The 18,580-nt window shown below is 44.3% G+C and overlaps 1 long non-coding RNA gene across 1 annotated transcript in view; it reads right to left on the bottom strand.

Annotated features, from left to right (window-relative positions):
- The window catches only part of LOC126484559 (uncharacterized), a 189,218-nt gene extending 176,568 nt beyond the window's left edge, over positions 1 to 12,650 (bottom strand). The window contains exon 1 of the long non-coding RNA XR_007587877.1: positions 12,605 to 12,650. This is a non-coding gene — a long non-coding RNA (uncharacterized LOC126484559). The remainder of the gene's footprint in view (positions 1 to 12,604) is intronic.
- Positions 12,651 to 18,580: the final 5,930 nt, after the last annotated feature.

The raw sequence follows: 18,580 nt of genomic DNA, 5'->3' as shown, positions 1-18,580 counted from the left end.
TGGCTATCAGAGCGCCATCTGCGTCTACTCTCTAACAGGGAATGCTCACAGTCAGAAGGCTCAGTGCGATGCAAACGTGTGAATCAAGCACGCAATCATGCCACGCAGACGCACTCGTGCTTCCCACAGCCAACTAAGCGAGTTTGAAAGGGATCAAATTGTAGCCTTCCGAATGGCGGGATGATCCTTTGGGAGAAGTGCCACATAAGTTGGACGTGCTGGGACATTTGTGCAACGATGCTGGTATCAGTGGTCACGTGAACATTCCCACACCCGTAGAAGAGGTTCTGGACGTCCCTACAGCACAGACGCCCGCCAGGATCATCGTTTTGTAAGGGCAGCAGTGGCAGATCCCACAGCCACCTCAGTACTGATAAGAAGGCTTCTGAGCCCAGACATGTCAATACGATCTGTTGCGAACTGGTTATTAGCGGTGGGACTACTGGCACGCACACCTCTAGCCCGTCTTCCACTCGCGCCACAGCATCGACATGCACGGCCAGCTGGTGCCATCAGGGGATAATTTGGAAGATTAAATGGCGCTCCATGGTCTTCAGGGAGGAAAGCAGATTCTTGCCTGAACGCAAGTGATGGTCGCTCGCACGTTCGGGGTAGGCCTGCTGAACGCTGTGTCGTAGAGTGCATTCGTCCAACATACACTACTGGCCATTAATAGTGCTACACCACGAAGATGACGTGCGACAGACGCGAAATTTAACCGACAGAAAGAAGATGCTGTGATACGCAAATGATTAGCTTTTCAGAGCATTCACACAAGGTTCGCGCCGGTGGTGACACCTACAACGTGCTGACATGAGAAAAGTTTCCAACCGATTTCTCATACGCAAACAGCAGTTGACCGGCGTTGCCTGGTGAAACGTTGTTGTGATGCCTCGTGCAAGGAGGAGAAATGCGAACCATCATGTTTCCCACTTTGATAAAGGTCGGATTGTAGCTTATCGCGATTGCGGTTTATCGTATCGCGACATTGCTGCTCGCTTTGGTCGAGATCCAATGACTGTTAGCAGAATATGGAATAGGTGGGTTCAGGAGACTAATACGGAACGCCGTGCTGGATCCCAACAGCCTCGTATTACTAGCAATCGAGACGACAGGCATCTTATCCGCATGACTGTAACGGATCGTGCAGCCACGTCCCGATCCCTGAGTCAACAGATGGGGACGTTTGCAAGACAACAACCATCTGCACGAACAGTTCGATGACGTTTGCAGCAGCATGGACTATCAGCTCGGAGACCACGGCTGCGGTTACCCTTGACGCTGCATCACAGAGAGGAGCGCCTGCGATGGTGTACTCAACGACGAACTTGGGTGCACGAATGGCAAAACGTCACTTTTTCGGATGAATCCAGGTTCTGTTTACAGCATCATGATGGTCACATCCGTGTTTGGCGACATCGCGGTGATCGCACATCGGAAGCGTGTATTCGTCATCGCAATACTGGCGTATCGCCCGGCGTGATGGTATGGGGTGCCACTGGTTACACGTCTCGGTCACCTCTTGTTCGCGTTGACGGTACTTTGAACAGTGCACTTTACATTTCAGATGTTTTACGACCCTTGGCTCTACCCTTCATTCGATCCATGCGAAACCCTACATTTCAGCAGGATAATGCATGACCGCTTGTTGTAGATCCTGTACGGGTCTATATGGATACAGAAAATGTTCGACTGTTGCCTTGGCCAGCACATTCTCCATATCTCTCACCAATTGAAAACGTCTGGTCAATGGTGGCCGAGCAACTGGCTCGTCACAATACGCCAGTCACTACTCTTGATGAACTGTGGTATCGTGTTGAAGTTGCATGGGCAGCTGTACCTGTACACGCCATCCAAGCTCTGTCTGACTCAATGCCCAGGCGTATCAAGGCCGTTATTACGGCCAGAGGTGGTTGTTCTGGGTACTGATTTCTCAGTACCTATGCACCCAAATTGAGTGAAAATGTAATCACGTGTCAGTTCTAGTATAATATATTTGTCCAATGAATACCCACTTATCATCTGCATTTTTTCTTGGTGTAGCAATTTTAATGGCCAGTAGTGTACACTGGCCCAACACCAGGCCTTATAGTCTGGGATGCGATAATCTACGTCACCTGTTCACCTTTGGTGTTTCTGGAGGAGACACTAAGCAGCGTTGGGTAGGTGCAGGATGCTGTTGGACTCCTTTTTCCGTTCTTACAACAGGAAGGTGATGTTACTTTTCCAACAGGTTAATCCTTGCCCACACACTGCCCGCAAAACTCAACGTGCTCAGAAACACGTACAGCAATTTCGCTGGCCAGCACCATCTCTGCACTTGTCTCCGATAAAGCACATGTGGCGTATGATGGGACGATAAGTAACTAGTGAGAGTCGTCAACCAATAACAGGTCGAGTAGGCGTGGAATAACGTTTCCCAGAACAGCATTCGCCATCTATACGATAGACTGGATGTCTTAGTCAGCACATGTATTGCCGCCCATATTACTATGAGTGTTTCAGCATGGGTCGATACCTGGTACCTTAGAACCGCTTGTGTTATTGGTCTGTAAATGTAATCATTTCATGCACTCCACATGGATTGTTGCAATAATTAATCTTGAGTGAATTCAAAAGCTCTAAAAAAGTGTACTAACTTTTCCGGCAGTGTGTTATACAAAGGAAGATAACGGTAAAGGTGTCTTCAACCCAATGGTACGGCCTTGTTGGAGGTGGCATTCACTTTCGTTCCTAAAGCTTCTGAACTGATTTGCTCAGTCCGTTATTGGTGGAACCTGTTGTTTAACTTGGTTCCCGATGTGCATGTAATAGTCTCTGGTACCAGCATCACAAATCCCGAAAGATCCCAAATCCTGAAAAACATAACAATTCTTGAGGCTCTGCTTTCTCAAGAATTAAGCTAATATTGCTTCCCATTCTTCCTAAGTTGAGATGTTTCCAGAAATCGATAGTTGTGTTTCATAGATAACCTTATAGCGAGAAATAATCCAAAAAGATAAATTGTACGCAGTCGTAATTGTGGTGGCTTTTCAACCGCATTCATGTCGTTGACGGTCAGTGACGACTTGTTCTGCGATCACCTTCTGCATCAGGATTGGAGAAGGACTGTTAATACATTTCATCACAACTTCTGCCTCCAATTGGCCCGTTTAATGCATCAGTCTTGTCGTTGTGTACGAAAGTGCAGAGTCAAAAGCAAGCATCATAGTACATGACGTGCGTAGAGATTGGACTTTTTATTTTTTATTTGTAATCGTTGTATACTCAAGGAAAATCCGCCTGCTAGCTAAATCCTTAGGGAGTACTGAAAACAGCGAACGGTTTCCTCACGTAAAAGTCAGAAGAAACGTTTATATCGACATCGGTTTGCAAGCGTTTATCTTCTGAAAGATATGAAGGGCTTATTTCAATAGTGGTACAAGTCCATTACCTCCACTTTTCTGCCTATAATGCTTCTGAAATTAATGATCCAAACAAACAGAAAGAAAGGTTCGTCTCTAGCAAGAAGCCATATGCTTGAATATTTCAGGTATCTCACAGATTTTTCAGCGCTCATTTTACTTTAGGACTCTGTATCTCACAATGAACAAAAACGGACTTGTACCACTATTGAAATAAGCCCTTCATATAGACATCAGGTGAAGCGATCTTTCGTTAAAGTTCGAGACAGGATCATAACAATGCGCAAGAAGTGTTCAGCTCTCCACCTCACGCATGAATATAGGTTTCTTCTTGGCACAACAGTCAGTTACAAACAAGGTTGAACACACCTGTCTCTCTCTTCCACAACACGGATAAAAAGAAATTGTTCCTCGCTGCAGGTTTATCGAGTCTGGACAGAGAATGCATTAATTGGTGATTTGTCTCAATGCAGATTGAGAATCAAATTCTTTCAATACCGTCACTATCAGTTTAGCGCAGGAATTATGCACTCAGTTGGCTGTACATACATTGTTTCGTTAGTGACTTCGCTGTAAACTTACTTTCTATTGTTAGTTTCGTGTTTCGTGGATCATTTGTACGACTAACCGTAATGATGTGGAACGAATCATTTTACATTCACATTACACATTAATATTAATATGTATGGGGGGGGGGGCGATTTTCGTGGCTCGAGTATTGAGTGACGGAGAACCTCGGGCAAACCAGCCTAACGTGAGCAAGTCCAGAACCGGAGCACTTGGGCCAAAATTCATGAAACAGACTACCTTGCCCAAAAATTACGTATAGCGGGCGATTGCCAGAGAAAATCAACGTGATCACGACGGCCACATCAGCAGACGCTCACTCCGAAATCCTGGTAGACAATCGGGCGCAACAGCGTAGACCCCAACACTTCACGCCAACACGACCCTGTACAAATAGCCGCCCACTCGGGCGAGCAACCGCCGATCAGGCCTCGTAACGGCACGCTCACTGTTCGTTGTAAGTTCCTCTCCGTCATCGTCCCACCGTCCGTCAATAAACTGCCTCCAATTCCCTCTAATCAAAGACCGAGGCGCCACCTGGTAGCGTAACACGAAAACGGATTGCGCCAGTAAGCAAAGATATCACAGCTCGGAAAACGACCCGACGCGGCTCGCATTCTTTCTGCGTATTCGTGTATTTAACATGAAAGGGCGGAGGGGGGGCGGCGTTGGTACACAAAATATTCCCGGTCACACTCTGTATGTTGCCCAGAGGATTTTAGGTAGAGATGATTTTGATGTTAGCGTTTTACCTTGAATCTACACTGACAAGACAATGGTCACGCGGTAGCAATACACACGTATACGGATGGCGGTAGCATCGCATACAAGAGGTATAAAAGGGCAGTGAACTGGCGGGGCTGTCATTTGTACTCAAGTGACTCACGTGACAAGGTTTCGACGTCATTAAGGCCGCACGACGGGAATGGTAGTTGGAGCTACACGTATAGGACATTCCATTTCGAAAGTCGTTAGAGAATTCAATATTCCGGATACATAGGCAGGAGTGTGCCGAGAATGCCAAATTTCGGACGTTACCTCTCACCTCGGACAACGCAGTGTTTGACGCCTTCCTTAACGACCGAGAGCGGTGGCGTCTACGTAGAGTTATCAGTGCGATCTGACAAGCAACACTGCCTGAAATAATCGCAGAAATCAACGTGAGACGTACGACGAACGTTTCCGTCACGACATTGAGGCGAAAATGTGGCGTTAGTGGGTTATGGCAGCAGACGACCGACGCGAGTGCCTTTGCCAGCAGTACGACATGGCCTGCAGCGCCTCTACTGTGCGCATATCCGTTTCGGTTGGATCCTAGACGAGTCTACATCTACATATCTACATATATAGCTACTCCGCTAGCCACCAAGCGGTGTGTGGCGGAGGGCACAATTCGCGCCAAAGTCATATTTTCCCCCCTCTGTTCCACTCGGGGATCGCACGAGAGAAAAACGACTGTCTGAACGCCTCAGTACGAGCTCTTATTTCCCTTATCTTTGAATGATGATCATTACGCGATTTGAAAGTTGGTGGTAATAATATATGCTCTACATCCTCGGTGAAGATTGGATTTCGGAATTTAGTGAGCACCCCCTTCTGTTTAGCGCGTCGTCTATCTACGAGTGTGTCCCACTTCAAACTTTCTATCAGATTTGTAACGCTCTCGCGATGTACCAGTCACGAATCTTGCCACACTTGTTTGGACCTTCTCAATCTCTTGAATCAGACGCAACTGGTAAGGGTCCCATACAGACGAACAATAATACTGGACGAACTAACGGACCTTGGAACTAACGTATTGTAAGCTATTTCCTTTGTTGAAGGACTGCATCGCTTCAGGATTCTAACATTAAACCGCAATCTAGAATTCGCCTTACCCGTTACTTGTGTAATCTGATCATTCCATTTGAGATCATTCCGAATAGTCACACCCAGATACTTGACTGATGTTACCGCTTCCAAAGACTGATCATTTATTTTGTGCTCATACATTAATGGGGATTTTCGCCTTGTTACACGGAGTGGGTTACACTTACTAATATTGAGAGATAACTGCCAGCCATTACACCACGCATTTATTTTCTGCAAAACCTCATTGATTTGTTCACAACTTTCGTGAGATTCTACTTTCCTGTAGACTACAGCATCATCGGCGAACAGTCTAAGGTCGCTGTCAATACCATCAAACAGATCGTTTGTGTAAATCGTAAAAAGCAGAGGACCTATTACGCTGCGCTGGGGCACACCTGAACTTACGCTTGTTTCTGTTGAAGTCACCCCGTTCAGGACGACATACTGCTCCCTGACTGTTAGAAAACTTTCTATCCAACCGCATATGTCACTGGATAGACCGTAAGCGCGCACTTTTTGTAGCAAGCGACACTGTGGAACTGAGTCGAACGCCTTTCGAAGGTTGAGAAACATGCCATCAACCTGGGAGCCGGTATCTAGAGCCTGTTGTGTATCATGCTCAAAGAGGGCCAGCTGTGTCTCGCATGACCGCTGTTTCCTAAAACCGTGCTGGTTTCTGCAGATGAGCTTCTCAGAGTTTACATAGGTCATTATGTCTGAACACAAAATCATAGCCTGGTCAGATGAGTCCAGATTCCAGTTGGTAAGAGCTGATGGCAGGGTTCGAACCCACGAAGTCATGGATCCAATTGTCAACAAGGCACTATGGAAGCTGGTGGTGGGCCCATAATGGTGTGTCCTGTGATTACATGGAATGAATGGGATCTCTGGTCCAACTGAACCGATCATTGACTGTATCTTGTTATGTTCGGCTACTTGGAGACCATTTGCAGCCATTCACAGGCTTCAAGGTCGCAAACAACGAGGAACATTCTGGGCAATTCGAGAGAATGATTTGGCACCCAGATCCCCGACTTGAATCCGATCGAACATTTATGGGACGTAAACGAGAGTTCAGTTGGTACGCAAAATCCTGCACCGGCAACACCAACGCATTCGGCTGCGTGCGTGCTGACAACATGACCTTTTTAAAACGTGCACAGCTGTTGGTAATCCTGTGGAGTAACGCGCCGCAAACTAATGAGTCGCGAGCCACACGCAGCACTCACTCGCACGCAGCAGAGACACACGCACTCACTGCATTCTACGTTGTGGCGAACCAGCTATGATGTTTTACTTCCTATAAATGAGATCGCCTTGTCCTTCCGAGGAGGCCGGTGATATATGAGTAAAATGTGTAATTCGTGATCTCAGTAACATTTGAATTTGTTTGAACAGATAATCAGTTTCGGCATCAGATCTAATGAAGGCAGCAACAGTGAGAACTTATAGTCGTTGACGACGAAGCGTCCTCTGTGCCGCCGCCTATTTGAGATCTGATAATGGCTGTAAAACCGATACGCGTTATCTGTAGAAATCAGTTAAAATGTAATATTACAGCGAACTATAGAGAGTGTTTATTTACGTACAATTTTTATCTCCTCGTAGGTGTGGCGGTTTGTTCTGATCACGGTGAGAGCAGATACTCGTTATGCGCTTCCGGATTTCCAACACCAGGCACTTGTTACTTAAACGCACTTCTTTTTTTCAATTTGCACTCCAAGCGTTTTCGACAACAGGAATACAATAGGCCATGCAAAAATAGTTCAAATGGCTCTGAGCACTGTGGGACTTAACTTCTGAGGTCATCAGTCCCCTATAACTTAGAACTACTTAAACCTAACTAACCTAAGGACATCAAACACATCCATGCCCGAGGCAGGATTTGTAACTGCGACCGTAGCTGTAGCGCGGTTCCAGACTGTAGCGACTAGAACCGCTCGGCCATCCCGGCCGACCGGCCATGCAGAAAAAGTGATTTTAATGTAAGTAGCTTGTTCTTGTTCTTTTTGGTCTGCTGAATCATAATATGATAAAAAGCTGTATCGCCCATTATTTTTTTAATTAACACGCAGTTTTTAAGAATAACATTAATTTTTAACAATTTTAATGATATATATTTCACATACCATTTGAACTGAAAACTACTGCAGTATAACTAGCTCCTTGGCTCTTTTTTTCGCAAAATAACGTCCGAGCCATACTTTGAACGGAAAATTACTATGAATGAGAAGCAACTTGTTTATCACCCAAGGATATTTTACAAAGTTCTTAGGTAACATGCTAGAAAAGTTAAAGAATTGATGCGCCTTAAGGTTTTGAACAATCATGTCATTAAAATTTAGATATCAGTGAGGAAATAGGTGAGCGCTTTCATCAATGCATCAAGGTGACGAAGAGACGGTATCTTAGGCGCAAGACGATGCGAGAATACAGTTAGCCGCATCACCGAGACTTAGACCAGGCAATTTTTCGAATGGATGCTTCACTACACTTCCAAGTGACACAGGTATAGGACATTATTTTTTTAACATAGTCACCAAGTCGTTGAGTTCCTCGACAGTAGAAATCCGCTCCTTGGTCACCGAGCCAGATGTTCTTTCACCTTACCGACAAGATGGAAACAAAGTGGCGCGCTATTTGGACTTGTCAGTCAGCATCACGGACTTCCGTGCGGCATGGTCAGCTTGTGGGCACCATTTCACTACGGGTGGACACGACATTGTATTTGGTCCGTACACCGCCAGAATTTCGTCAAGGACACATTCGTTTAAGTCATCAATTATGCTGCAAATATGTGCTACGAAAATCTGAATTCGAGAAAAGGGCGGCAGTTCTGGCTATTAAGTGTACGGGTATCATGTCTGCCGACTGCCTGGCGCCGGAGGTATAGCACACGAGCCGCGTCCAGTGATTTCAGCACTGTGTGGTCACGTCTTGCCAACTAAGGGAGAACTTGGCCTTGGCTTATGCAGGGCGACGGGGTTGGCTGCGTCAGTCACCCCACCTGAGTTAGTATCCTCCCACTTGGTGGGAGCCACAGCGAAATGTTGCCAATAATTTAGCCAAGCCCACTGATACGTACGTGACGTTGATAGAGATGGAAGAACGAGTGGTAGAAAGTTCCGGTCGTTCCTAGCACAGACTTGGTGACTGTGTTAAAAAATAGTCTCACTTTGAAGTGTAGCGAGGCATCCAGTAAAAGTTACTTGGCTTGCCACAATAATGGGTAATTTAATTTTCGAACGCCGCTCGTGAAGTAGGGTACATCTTAGTGGGTGAGTAGCTGTTCTGCAAATTTACAATCACAACGTTAAATTGGCCGATTCAGGTTTGGTACTTCAGGATAAGCCATTTTTTATTAATCATTTCACATGGATACATTCGTTATACAGGGTGTAAATTTTAAGTTGACAGACCAGAATAACTCGAAAAGTAAGCTTCACACGAAAAAATGTGGAAAATCCGAAGTTGATTGTTTTCGAGGGGGACCTCTGCTGGTGCTAAAATTAGCCCGCCACCCCAGCCCCCTGAGAGTGGGGCGGGAGGCAACTTTAAAATTTCAAATGGGAACCCCCATTTTTTATTGCAGAATCAGATTCTACACAAAAAAACTAAGTACATTTTATCTTAAACATTTGTTTTGATTCTTGGTAGTTGGCGTTGTAATTCAAGAAAATCCATGTTCTCATTTTTGCGTCGAAAATGGTTACCGATAGATAAAAAATACTTATTTACTTCGTAAGTAGGATGTTTGGTTAGTTAGTTAGCTTGTCAGATGATTTGTTGGATAATTAAAAGTTGAAACAAACAAAACTTATCCGAATATGCGGGAAAAATTAACATTTGGGTTAACTGTGTAAAACCCTAATTCCTCCCTCTCAAACCCCACCTTATGGGGAGGGAGGGAGACTTTTAGTTTTTGCGAATCAAAATTTACAAAGTAAATAAGTATTTTTTATTCATCCGTAACATTTTCGACGCAAAAATGAGAACATGGATTTTCTTGAATTACAGCGCCAACTACCAAGAATCAAAACAAATGTTTAAGACAAAAGATACGTAGTTTTTTTATGTAGAATCTGATTCTGCAATAAAAAATGGGGGTTCCCATTTGAAATTTTAAAGTTGCCTCCGGTCCCACCCCCAGGGGGCTGGGGTGGCGGGCTAATTTTAGCACCAGCAGATGTCCCTCTCGAAAATAATCAACTTTGGATTCTACACATTTTTTCGTGTGAAGCTTATTGTACGAGCTATTCTGGTTTGTCAACTTAAAATTTACACCCTGTATACCACGTATTCATTCCTCCGATTGGCTATGTCCTACTAACTTTATTATTTTTGTTATGTTTCTTGAAAGAATGGAGGTAGCTACAGCCTCTCGCATCCTGTTTGGAAATGAAGTGGTATACATTTTTGCGGTTGTCATCGGTTGATCCATTCGTATATCCAAGGCTATTTGTGAGTTTTAGAACCCCCTAGCTACATTACGAATGTTGCGCAGCTTCATTCATGCGATGCAAAGAATTCGAAAGGATTAAGATGACCTCCAAAGATCAGTTTACCCGATGAAATGAATATGCTAGAAATACGTATTAAATGTTTCTAGCAAGAAAATAAAACTAATGGCATTCTGAGGGAAATATCCTGTCCGATCAAAAATTGTTTTAGGTAACTTAGTTTCAGAAAAACTCTCTCAAATCTCTCATTTGGGCTGTGCTAACTTTCATATTTAAAATAAAATTTACCATTCCAAGCTGTATGTTGTGCTTTTACATGAACACTGAGAGAATGTACAAAGAAAGACCACCATGAAAATCTATAAAGTGATGGCGATTCGTGTGTTATCATATTGTAGTGGAAGCTAGATTCCCACAAAAAAAACAAGAAAATAAAATTCAGACACAGCAGATATGAGGTCCCTACGGCGGACGAAGGGGTGCCCGAGAAGCGACTTGATTAGAAATTACGATATTAGAACAGAAGTAAATATTTTCATCATGAATGAAAAACTGAAGAGTATCGCCATTATTGGAGACACGACCACATGAGAATGCCAGGTCACAGAACTCCCCGTAAGATTCTGAACTACAAGCCGAATGGGAGAAGAGATACTGGAAGACGTCGGAAAAGTGAGAATGATTTTATTTCTGTGTTCGGAACAGACAGTAGCATCATCGTTCAGAGGAAGATGATTATATTGGTTGTTGTTGTTGCTGTTGTTGTTGTTGTGATCTTAAGTCCTGACACTGGTTTGATGCAGCTCTCCATGCTACTCTATCCTGTGCAAGCTTCTTCATCTCCCAGTACCTACTGCAACCTACATTCTTCTGAATCTGCTTAGTGTACTCATCTCTTGGTCTCCCTCTACGATTTTTACCGTCCACGCTGCCATCCAATACTAAACTGGTGATCGCTTGATGCCTCAGAACATGTCCCACCAAGCGATCCCTTCATGTACACAAGTTGTGCCACAAACTCCTCTTCTCCCCTAATTCTATTCAATACCTCCTCATTAGTTATGTGATCTACCATCTAATCTTCAGCATTCTTCTGTAGCACCACATTTCGAAAGCTTCTATTCTCTTCTTGTCCAAACTATTTATCGTCCATGTTTCACTTCCATACATGGCTACACTCCATACAAATACTTCCAGAAACGACTTCCTGACACTTAAATCCATACTCGATGTTAACAAATTTCTCTTCTTCAGAAAAGCTTTCCTTGCCATTGCCAGTCTACATTTTATATCCTCTCTAATTCGACCATCATCAGTTATTTGGCTCCCCAAATAGCGAAACTCCTTTACTACTTTAAGTGTCTCATTTCCTAATGTAATTCCCTCCGCACCACCCGACTTAATTCGACTACATTTCAGTATCCTAGTTTTGCTTTTGTTGATGTTCATCTTATATCCTCCTTTCAAGACACTGTCCACTCCTTTCAACTGCTCTTCCAGGTCCTTTGCTATCTCTGACAGAATTACAATGTCATCGGCGAACCTCAACGTTTTTATTTCTTCTCCATGGATTTTAATACCTACTCCGAATTTTTTGTTTTGTTTCCTTTACTGCTTACTCAATATACAGATTGAATAACGTCGGGGAGATGCTACAACCCTGTCTCACTCCCTTCCCAACCACTGCTTCCCTTTCATGCCCCTCGACTCTTATAACTGCCATCTGGTTTCTGTACAAATTGTAAATAGCCTTTCGCTCCCTGTATTTTACCCCTGCCACCTTCAGAATTTGAAAGAGAGTATTCCAGTCATCATTGTCAAAAGATTTCTCTAAGTCTACAAATGCTAGAAACGTAGGTTTGCCTTTCCTTAATCGTTCTTCTAAGATAAGTCGTAGGGTCAGTATTGCTTCACGTGTTCCATCATTTATACGGAATCCAAACTGATCTTCCCCGATGTCGGCTTCTACCAGTTTTTGCATTCGTCTGTAAAGAATTCGCGATAGTATTTTGCAGCCGCGACTTATTAAGCTGATAGTTCGGTAATTTTCGCATCTGTCAATACCTGCTTTCTTTGCGATTGGAATTATTATATTCTTCTTGAATTATGTTGGTAACGATGACAATGATGCTGAAGTGTTACTAGGTGGCAAAGCCTCACCGTAGTGGCAGGTCGTAATTCCCCACTAGTTTTCACTTTGCGCAAATATCGATACGATTCCGTTGACAGTGCCGCAGTGGGTCCCCAACCACATCTTAGTCCAATTACAGCCAGTGATCCGTCTCCTACGGCTTCGAGGTCGATTGGATGTTAATCGCTTACCTTCCGCTTTCCGTTACGGCGAGGAAGGGTCCACGTCGGGCTACGGAGATGTGCCAACTGTTTGCCGGTGGGGGCCGGGCGGTAAGCGTGTGTGTCGGCTTTAAATAAGCGCGAGTGTTTGCCTGGCCGGCGTCCAGCGCACAGAGGCAGGAGTAGAGGCACAGGCAGAGGCAGAGGAGTCCACCGCGTCCCGGGGAGGACCGCGGCTGACTCACAGCGGGCCGGCGCCGCCACCGCTCCCCGCTCCGGCTAAAACCGACCGTCCGGGCCCGCGCGCTCCAATTAACGCCATTACCGCTGTCCGTTCCGCATCGCGGCTCGCACATATAGCGTGGCACCCTGTGACATTAACTATGACGTGTGGCGAGGGGGAGGGGGGATACAGTCTGAGCGCCATTCACTACTGCATGCTACAAATCCAACTCGTAGATTTAATCAATGTAACATGACGATTTGATGGCTTCAGTAGATTCCACGTCTGTGGTCCCGAAGTTGATTTGTGCTGCCAGGTTTCTGTAACTCTGCAGAATATAATTAATGATAAATGAAAACGAGTCTTCTTAGCTCAGTATTTATTTTGAAAACATCTCACAAAAGGCCATCGTGGGTGACATCGCACATTCTTGCACACTGTCGACAACCTACAATTCATCGGCCTTCAGGAAAATTAAAAGCACTGCAGGTCTACGCGACCTACCATAACAGCGAGTGGGAAGTTTGGCGTCTGTCCAAAATGTATTTAAAGACATCCCTCTCCTCACCAGCTTAAGGGGTGTGATGTCACTAAAGGAAGTATATTTAATTATAGAACAAAGATGCCTGAAGAATGAGATTTTCACTCTGCAGCGGAGTGTGCGCTGATATGAAACTTGCTGGCAGATTAAAACTGTGTACCGGACCGAGACTCGAACTCGGGACCTTTGCCTTTCGCGGACAAGTGCTCTCTTGGTAGAGCACTTGCCCGCGAAAGGCAAGTGCTCTCTTGGTAGAGCACTTGCCCGCGAAAGGCAAAGGTCCCGAGTTCGAATCTCGGTCCGGCACACAGTTTTAATTTGCCAGGAAATTTTAAGATGCATGCAGGCTATCTCATTTATATTAATATTAATTCAAAGAGTTTTTCGTTGCATATTTATTTTGTCTGAATGTGTATTAATGTTTTAGCAATCCATACTAGAGTCCATTATTATTTCCATCAATATGAATGCCATCTTGGCAAACTATTAGGTCTATAACTTTGCTTCCGCCGTTTTGCAATAGACGGCAGTAGCGGCAAGTGGGGCTCGCGTGGTTGCTCATAGGTTTAATACAATAAGCTTAGCCATCTGTAAAAATAATGCCATAAAAATATTAGTCGGTTTGTGACTGCATCATAAGGTTATTCTCGATTAAGTACGTCAACTTACGTACCCACTTCTCGCCATTTGCGGGAAGTTTTAATTTTCTGCTTTAACCTGAAGAAATCTGCGGCTGTGGGTCTTAAAATGCTGGGTAAGACCAATGGTGAGGGAACTATTAGTAGAAGAACGTGCAGAGAATGTTTTCAACGCCTCAAGAACGGTGATTTTGATGTCGAAGACCGGAATGGCGGGGGAAGACAGAACGTTTACGTAGCTACTTAAACAGACCAAGACAGTCACAGGACATCATTATCGAAAGCAATTGATGCGTTCGAGCCCAGAACTGTGACACAAACGGCCACAATACAGCGATAGACACGTAAAGGTAATTTTTCAGCAGTTCAGTGCTCGACCCCATGTCACAAAACCCGTCAAAATATACATGGAAACGTTGAAATAAGTCCTGTTCCTCCCGCCGAATGTAGTGGTCAGCGATGGTCAATACCATGAATCATAATTTTTTTGTAAGTTTTTCACAATAAAGCCTCGAACTTCGAGAAAAAACGGCGAAGCAAAGTTTTAGACCTAGTAAAATAAGTGAAATTTAGAAAAAAAATGTAAACGGCAGATAACGTAGTTAAAAAAGGCCACACTTTGCAGTAATTTGCACGCTAATTTCTAAATTGATCTTTGATATTGAGAGTCTTTAATGTTTCTGAAGTTACGGATGATTTAATATTTTGATTTAATGTATATTAAAGTAATAGTAATTCACTTGGAAAGCTTGTATATCTATAACTTGATCTTCGGTATTTCAGCATCTGCTGAATAATGCTAAATAAATATGACTTTTCAAAACACTAGAAAATGAATCTAAATGTTACGCAACATCTTCCTTTGTTTACCTGTGATACAACTTGGGAATTACGCAAATAAGTTGATCCGCCATGAATCCTATTACGGCCTTCAGAACCAAAATATAAGGTTACGTATTAAACTGATTTCAACCGTTCGGAACATGGATTTCTTGGAGGATCCTAAAATACAGTTAAAGTTGACTGTATTGGATCAGCAAGCAACCAGCAGCAGTGCTCTGTCGGCATAAATGTGTTGTATGTATAGAGAAAATGAAATACGATTGATATAAATTTAGTTACGTTCAAAGAGTTTGTTTTTGTGGGCCATGAATGACGTTCCTTTGATAATGGATAATCGATTATGAAACTATATCATAATCTACACCTGACACTTGTAACATGCACATAACGCACAACCGTACAAATCTTACACTAACCAGGAGAAACTAATCAACGCCCCCATCTCGAGGTCGTGCGGTAGCGTCCTCGCTTCCCACGCCCGGGTTCCCGGGTTCGATTCCCGGCGGGGTCAGGGATTTTCTCTGCCTCGTGATTTGGGTGTTGTGTGCTGTCCTTAGGTTAGTTAGGTTTAAGTAGTTCTGAGTTCTAGGGGACTGATGACCATAGATGTTAAGTCCCATAGTGCTCAGAACCATTTTTTTGAAACTAATCAACGGAAAGAGTTTTAGTGTTCCGCCAGATTAAAATCCAAAAAAATTGTGGCCTTGTATGAAGTCAGTAAGTGGAAAGAAATCATCAGTCAATCGCTCAGTGACCATAATAGCACCTAAACGAGAGATAACAGAGAGAAGACCGAAATACTGCATTCACTATTCCGAAACTATATCACCGCCGAAGACCGTAATACGGCTCCTTCTTTCAGCAATCGCACGAACTTCGAAGTGGCGGATGCAGAGATTAATGATTGCGGAATAAAGGCGTCTGGTTCGGCTGAAACATCTACGAGATTCTACAAAAACTATGTGGAAGAACATGCTCCCCTTCTAGCAGTTGTCTATTATCGATCCCTGGAACAACAAAGGATACCAATTGACTAACGAAAGCACGGGTCATTCCCCATTTCCAAAAGAGTCGTCGAGATGATACACATAACTGAAAGCCTATAGGCTGACGTCATATAGTCATGCTTTACAGCGTTTCTGTAGAACTAAAATCTTCTCTATAAAAACCAAAATAGATTCTGTAAACAGAGATCTTACGAAATACTGCTCTGAGTCGTGTGAGGACTTGCTAGGAGACAGAACTCAATGCGTTTTTCTTAAAGGGACAAAATCGGCGAGTGCAAAGGTACGAGGAGCATTAATTTTTTTGCTCGTTCAGTATCGGTTGAACGCAGAATTTGCTGTGGGACGTCGTGGAATATTCCCTCTTCAGCCCCTAGAGTTTCATGAAGTTCCAATACGTGGCGACTCTATATGTAGCTGGCGTCCACAACGGAGGTGCGTTCCAAGCAGAGAGATGTCATTAAGTTTCTTTTGGCGGAAAATCAGAGCATCGCAGATATTCACAGCCACTTGCAGAATGTCTCTGTAGACATTTGGTAGACATTTGGTTTTCCGCCAAAAGAAACTCACAGGCACTTGCAGAATGCATACGGAGAATGCCGGCCAGCGGCACACAGCTGTGACTCTTGCAATACTGGAACGTGTGGACACTCTCAACTAAGGTGATCGACACATCACAATCAAGCACCTCGCTTCTCAACTGGACGTCTGTTGGTAATGCTCTTCCACCAGCTGGACTATAAACGGCAACGAAGGATCATCTGTGCGGAATTGCTTGAGCGTTACGAGGCTGAAGGGGAGGTTTTTGATTCAGCATACGTTGGCTCCGATCTCAACCAGTAGAAAGGTACTACGCAGGCGTACAGTGTGTCCCAGTAAGATGGCGTAAGTCGGTCGCGTTGAACGGAGATTATGTTGAAAAATAGGCATTTTTAGCTAAAAGTGCGAGCAACAATATGTGTACTGGAATCCTGAATGAAACCAACTTGCTTCCAGAGAAAATGTGTTGCATTACTTAATGAATGCCCCTCGTAACTTCTGGAGTACCCTAAGGGACTACTGTAGAATCATTAATATTTGCGTTGTTTATAAATGACCTAGTGGGTACCTCTCGAAGCCCCGTGAGATTGATCACAGACAGTGTTGTCCATAACAAAGTTGCAACGCCAGAAGATTGTTGCGAAATGCAGGAAGACCTGCTGAGAGTCGACTTTTGGCTCAGGGACTAGCAGCGGATTCTAAACGTAAGTAAATGTAAGATACGGCTCGTAAAAAATCGAAGAGATCCATTACTGCTGGATTACGTTACTGGTGAAAAACTATTGCAAACAGCAACTACCGTAAGATACCCAGGCGATGCGACCTAAAGTGGAATGGCCACCTACAAAAACTGTAAGCAAAGCAGATGCCAGGATCAGATTGGAAGAATGTAAGTGATCCACGAAGTCAGTCTGGCATCCTCACCAGTTTGGGTTAATGGTGGTGAGTCGCATTCGTCGCGGGACCGCTAAGGCCGCGCACTGCGTGAGCGACAGCGTACGACGTCTGGAAATGGGACATTCGTGTTACAAGCAGTAACACGTGTGCCAGGGGCTTGAGGAGTATACTTGTAGCTGTAGGGCGATGGTTCACAGCCTTTCTGAGACACGTAACCATCCTCCCCCCCCCCCCCCTCCCCCAAGTGCAATAAGGAAATGCCTAGCACCCGTAAATGATATTTAGTTTTTGTGTATGTTTCATTAAAACAGGAACCAGTGAGACAATTGGCACAATTTATTTGCAACATATTTTTTACAGAATTATGAGACAATTCACAACACACTGAATGCTACCTGCAACTGCTTCTCAGAATAGAAAGCTAATTGTTAACATTGAGGCAGGACATGGCTTACAAAGCATGGTTCATCAGCACATCTCGTGTCCCTAGCGACCTTGCTTAACCTACACGCTGTAGCTTCATTTAAAATTAATCAAGATAAAATGTCTACACTATTCACACAGTTTGTAAATTAGCTTTGTTGCTGTACTCTTTACTTCTGAAAAGACAAAAATTGGAAAACCTAAAGCTGCCAATTCTTCTAGTCTGACCATTGCCAATTAAGGCAATAGTAATACTGCGGTAGGACCACAGCAGTGTAGTACCCATTACAGAGATACTGTTGTGGTGTCAGTATGCCCATTTACTACACCAAAGTGAATAACGAAGCACTTTCCGGCCCACTGTGGGATTTGCCACAGGTGGGATAAGGCCTTTTTATGAGATACTTAAGAATAAATGATATACACCGAAGAGCCAAAGAAACTGTCACACCTGCCTAATTTCGTGTAGGGCCACCCGGGAGAACACAGAAGTGCTGCAACACGACGCGGCATGGATTCGACTAATGTGTGACCTTGTGCTGGAGGGAACTGACACCATGAATCCTGTAGGGCTGTCCATAAATCCGTAAGAGTACGAAAGGTGGAGATCTCATCTGAACAGCACACTGCAAGGCATCCCAGATATGCTCGATAATGTTCATGTCTGGGGAGTTTGGTGGGCAGCGGAAGTGTCTAAAGAATGTTCCTGGAGCCACTCTATAGCAATTCTGGACGTGTGGGGTGTCGCATTTTCCTGCCAGAATTGCCCTAGTCCGTCGGAATGCACAATGGACGTGAATGGATGCAGGTGATCAGACAGAATGCTTACGTACGTGTCACCTGTCAGAGTCGTATCTAGACGTATCAGGTGTCCCATATCACTACCACACCATACGC

The sequence above is a fragment of the Schistocerca serialis genome, chromosome 6 (genome assembly GCF_023864345.2).
Source record: "Schistocerca serialis cubense isolate TAMUIC-IGC-003099 chromosome 6, iqSchSeri2.2, whole genome shotgun sequence".
Taxonomy (NCBI): Eukaryota; Metazoa; Arthropoda; class Insecta; order Orthoptera; family Acrididae; genus Schistocerca; species Schistocerca serialis.
The sequence above is the reverse complement of the archived record's forward strand: the minus strand, read 5'-3'. Positions and strand labels throughout refer to the sequence as shown.